The sequence below is a fragment of the Hibiscus syriacus genome, unplaced genomic scaffold (genome assembly GCF_006381635.1).
Source record: "Hibiscus syriacus cultivar Baekdansim isolate YM2019G1 unplaced genomic scaffold, ASM638163v2 tig00004111_pilon, whole genome shotgun sequence".
Classification (NCBI taxonomy): Eukaryota; Viridiplantae; Streptophyta; class Magnoliopsida; order Malvales; family Malvaceae; genus Hibiscus; species Hibiscus syriacus.
In genome coordinates, this window is record NW_024062000.1 from 346,234 (window position 1) to 352,233 (window position 6,000).

General features: G+C 33.6%; 1 pseudogene; it reads left to right on the plus strand.

The window, feature by feature from the left end:
• Positions 1 to 636: 636 nt before the first annotated feature.
• Positions 637 to 4,416, plus strand: LOC120191144 (annotated as a pseudogene).
• Positions 4,417 to 6,000: the final 1,584 nt, after the last annotated feature.

The window sequence follows — 6,000 nt, forward strand, 5'->3', positions numbered from 1 at the left end:
TTTTAATAACTCTAAAACTAAACGGAATTTCTGTTTAGTGATAAAACAAAATTTCCATTCGATTTTTTAGACAAAAGTTACACTTGACGGGTAGTTTTAATGTGTGGCAGTTTAACTTAAGATTATTTTGCAACGGGTTTTAATCTAAAATGTTATTATGTTTAATCTAAAAAGTTATACAATTGACAATAATTTTGGTTACAATCGAGAATGTTACATCGTAACGGTTTTAATCTAAAATATTATTTATCTATTCTAAAAAGTTACAAAATTGATAATAATTTCAATTTCAACCGAAAATGTCTTAACAATAATTGTTTAAATTACAACCTGAATAATTATATAATTAACATGATTTATTATGAAAAATATTATGTTTTTAATTTTAACCTACTATATTACTAAAATTATTTTTAAAAAGTATATTCAATTATAATCAATTATTATTTTTTAAAATTTATATTAATCGATTATATTTTATACTCCGCATTTGACAATTTCTTTATCAAACAAGTAGATATAGGTAATCGGTCACATCGTTTGGTCGGCAGAGAAGTAGAGCCCATCTCATGCACTCTTTTACTTTTTTTTTTTTTTTACTCTTAACTTCACATATATGTGGCGTGTTTTTGGCAATGTCTATATCAATCAAGTACATCAACAAGATTTATTACAGTATTTGGTAATCGCCATGGATGTCTCCTTGAAGCTTTACTTTGGTGTTTTTCTCTTACAGATTCTCTTCTTACCTCTTTCCTTTCCATGCGAGCTGCTAAATTTGAGACAGAGCTTTGATAATTTGTCTGTGTTTCCTTCAAATTTTCTCTTTGGAACAGCCTCTTCTGCATATCAGGTTTGCCTCACTGAGCTTTAATCTGTTAAAACCATTAAAAAGTTACAGTTTTTTATCTTCTCTTTAAAAAAAATAAAATCTGGGTTTTAGCAGTATGAAGGTGCTTACTCGAGTGATGGTAAAGGTTTGAACAATAGGGACGTTTATTCTCATAAACCAGGTAACTTCAATTGCTCCCATCTTTAGAACCGCCATTGTTGTTGTTATTGTTGTTTCCTTCTGGTGGTTGGTTTTGGTTTTGGTTATGGTTAAATTTTATAAAAGATCCCTGTGCTATGTGTTTTTTTCGGATTTTGTCTCCTTGCCTTCTTTTGATCATTTCAGGTCGTTGTACTTCTCGAAATGTGTATTTTTAGTCCTAATGTTAACTTTTTTTCTATTGATTCCATTAGAAAAGTATTATGTGACGTAGTTATCTGTAAGGTGAGAGGGTGTGCTTACTTTTAAATTCCTAAGCTAGAAAAATTAAGTTTTCTCCTTTAATTTTGTTGGATTCAATTATTTTTTTTGGGCTCTCTTAACTTTGAAATTATGTGAATTATATCATAGTTTTATTTTTTTATACAATTATTTTATAGTTCTTTTTAGGGATGACAATGGGTCATATTAGCCCATTTGCTACAGTGTATATGGAATTTGTCATGCCCACACGATGAATTCTATAAGATATATTAAAAATATAGAACACGTAGACGATAATTGTATGGAACTCCTCATGTTCACAGGTCGAGTTTTAATTATTTATTATATTTTATGTAATTCAGTCATTTTTACCCGACAAATTATAAACATACTATAACAAATGACCTAGATCTCAAATTAAATTTTTGACACCTATATTTTTTCAAAAAGAATTTCCGCTTGGATTATTTTGTCAACGAATTCCAATTTATGGGGTCTATAGTTGCTTCAATTTTTGCTACTTTTGTTTTTTCTTTTCTTCTGCTAACCTTTTGACTTTGTATGATATATGATTGATATCACAGGCAATACAATTATTGATGGAAGCACTGCAGACATAGCTGAGGACCATTACCATCGGTATCCGGTATGCCTAGCACCTTCCATACTCCACATGATTGGCTCAAGACCATATAAATCGAAATTATATTCTTTAAATATTTATCCGAAAATTCAAACTCGAAACATGATACAGAAAATAATGTGCACAGACTAAAGAATGATCCTATTGTGTGTTATGTTTCGAGTTTGAATTTACGGAAAGGCACATGAGAGTGACAAACGACTTGCGGTCTAGCGGTCTATGATCATTTATGATGGTTCTGATATAGGAAGACATTGATCTGATGCATTCGCTTGGTGTCAATAGCTACCGTTTCTCTATTTCTTGGGCCAGAATTTTGCCTAGTAAGTCTTTTGAATGTGTCACTTATGATGATACGTGAAGCTTAAGTTATGGTTAACTGAAACAAGACTTGTAATTCCAACAGAAGGGAGATTCGGGAAGATCAATGAAGCTGGTATCGGGTTCTACGATAACCTTATCGATGCTCTCCTAGTTAAAGGTTCATTTTCCGTTCTTTGATAAGTTTTCCTAAGCTTTTTTCGTAAATGTCATAACCAGATGGTCAATGGTACTCGGTTTCGACACGTTCTGCAGGCATTCAACCGTTGTAACATTGACACACATCGATCTTCCTCAAGAACTTGAGGACAGATATGGAAGTTGGCTGAGTGCTGAATCACAGTAACTATCTTGTTCTACTTTTAGTTCCTTCTGTGAGAAAAATTCTGTCAGAAATCGAGTTTTTATTTCTTAATTGTTCTCTTCGATTATCAATAAAATATTTTTTTATTTTCTTTTCGTCTTGGATTTTTATATTTCTAACACTTTCATGTGCTGAAAATGGTATCCCACATTGTACCTTTAACTCTTTGTTCGATCTCAGGGAGGATTTTGCATATTTTGCTGATATCTGCTTTAAGTCCTTCGGAGACAGGGTGAAGTACTGGGTCACCTTCAACGAGCCTGATTACCAAGTCATGTACGGGTACCGTACAGGTGAATTCCCACCGTTGCGCTGCTCCTGGCCATATGGAAATTGTACGTACGGTGATTCGGAGAAGGAGCCGTTTACAGCAGCCCACAATATCATCCTAGCACATTTAGCCGCTGTTCATATTTACAGAACCAAATACCAGGTACCGATTACTGCACTAAGCATTCAATTCAATTGTCATTAATGCAATGTAAGCTTGATCAACAACATTTATGGTTTAAAACTCTAGGAATTGCAAGGAGGTAGCATTGGAATCGTCTTGCATTGTGATTGGTATGAACCGATCAGCAACTCTATAGCTGATAAGCTAGCAGCTGAAAGAGTTCAAGCCTTCACCATCAATTGGTAGGCTCCTTCACCATTCTCTTCTTCAATTTCATTACAAAAGGAAGCAGCGGTTCAAGGAATCGAGCACAAGAATGTAACACGGATTTCGGAATTCAAACTGAATGTTACCTCATAAGGGTGGCAGCCTGATCAATTTCAATACAGTAATGCATTTGCGTGTGCTTACCGCATACTAAACTTGCATATAGGTTCCTAGAGCCAATCATATACGGAAGATATCCTCCTGAAATGCAAAACATTCTGGGATCTACTTTACCTGAACTTTCAACCACTGAGAAGCTGAATAAAGGGCTCGACTTCATCGGAATCAACCACTACAGCAGTTTCTATGTCCAGGATTGCATGTTCTCCGCATGTGAACCAGGAACAGGAACCTCAAGAACAGAAGGATTTTGGGGACGAAGCTCACAGAAAAATGGCATCCCAATAGGAGAACCTGTAAGTAAATTTATGAAATCACTGATTATAGTACCATACTGCATGTCTGCATCTTGGCTTGAGCTAACAACCGAAGCCTTTCGACTATGCAGACCAACTTGGCTTGGCTGAATGTTTATCCCCAAGGAATGGAGAAGATCATAACCTATCTTAAGGAGAAATACCATAACATACCTATGATCATTACTGAAAATGGTAGGATAAACCAAAAGGTACCATCTAAAGGCAAAAGTTTCATATATACTCGTAATATATGGTTCTCTGTGTAGGATATGGTGATATGAACAAAGCAGATTCGACCACCGAAGAACGTTTACAAGACGTTAAACGAGTAGAGTACATGGCTGCATACTTGGATGCACTAGCAACAGCAATCAGGTATATATATATGCATTCACAGCCTCCAGGTGTGTCAATTGAACTAAGACTCTAACATAAGCGGTTAATGTTATTCTCTTGAATGCTATTAGGAAAGGAGCAAACGTGAAGGGTTACTTTGCCTGGTCTTTCCTAGACAACTTTGAATGGAACAATGGATTTACAGTCAAGTTCGGACTTCACCATGTTGACTGTAAGACCTTAACGAGAAGACAGAAATTGTCGGCTACTTGGTACAAAAATTTCTTGGCAGAGGTAAAGGAACATCAGCAAGCCGGAGATGCTAAGGACAGCCCTTCCTAGTATTAGTCTGTTCCTACATCTTTGCTCCAATATTGTTGTTCATTATAAGACTGAAGAGAAGACGAATGTTAAATTTTTCTTGGTAAAATATTCAAAAGTCAAGTTTGGGTCAATTTGTCTGTTGAAATTCTGGATTTTTTAGGCCCAATGCTATGTATATGTATCTCCGTCGTCATGTTAATCATTAACCTGCCTTGGGGTCCTCTTCATTATCCCCCCCCCCCCAAACAAAAAAAACATCTTCTTTGGGTCAAATTATGATTTCTGTCCCTCTAGTGTGCTAAAATTCTATATTTAGTCATTATATTTTAATTTGACATAATTTGTGCCTTTTATTTTTATAAAAAAAAATAGCTGTCCTTTTTTCCCATATATATGGGGTAAGGGGGAGGTAAGATAGTAGGCTACCCCCAACACCAGGTTGAGAGCAGCTTCCGTAAGAGACCTCCGAATTATAAAATGTCTTCCATAGGACTCGATCCCACGACCTCAAGGTTAAGAACATTGTGCCTTTTATTTTTATAATATCATTTAATATAAATTATCAACATTATTCCCTATTCTAATTTAAATATTCGCATGGACCTTTTTCTTAAGAGTAATTATTATGTCTCATCATGTTTGTTCTTGTATTGTAAATATAGTTTTTTTTAACAAAATTCGTTAATTTTATTAAAAATAAAAAATATCTAAATTACAATAAATATTTACAATCACAACGGTAAACTAAACAAATAATAAATATATTTTCCTAAACACAAGAAAACTAACCAGTTAAGATCACATAAGGATCATACAAAGAAAATGTTAAAAAAATCTAACTAAATAAACTCGAACAAAATGTAAATACAAACAGATTTGATCGCTTCGACAAATAAACCACAAAAGATGATGAAGCTATTGAAAGACTACAAAGGTGAAAGAAGTTATTGAAATACCATCAGCAAACAACAAGTCAAAATCGAGCGACTTGAAAATACTATTCGTGAACGCAAATCGTGTATCCAAATCTAATTCGATAGTCCAAAGCATGGATAAGCGTAATCTTGATAAATCGTGACAATGTCAAATCCAACTCTGAAAAAAATAATAAATGAAAACAACTCCCAAACGAACGTAAACATGTCACAAACACAGAGAAAAACATTTCATAAAGATAAAAGAAGACGTGTCATAAAGACGTAATTATTAAAAAAACAAAGATACGCTATAATAAAGTACAGGAAAAACAATGAATTCTTACGGCCAACGACCAACACCAAAACTAATTTCGCCATCGATCACAAAGATAAAAAAAGAAAAAGAAAACTAACTACGACAAAAGAAAAAATATATACATGACAAACCCTATTGTAAATATAATTTTGAGAAATGAGAATGTCAACATTATAAATGGAATAATTAACGATATCATAAAAATAATGTATCAAATTAAAATAAAATCATTACATTTCAAATTAAAATATAATAAAAACACCAAAACTACAGTTTAACCTATTTCATGTGTTTCCTTAATCTTTGTTTCCTTAATCTTCAACTTCCACGAAGCTATGCAAAACAAAGCTGTCATCCTTATTTTTAACACAATTAATTCTATGTTGACCCAAATAAACGTCACCATTTTCCATACTTAATGAGTGCACCACAAATGTCTTTATT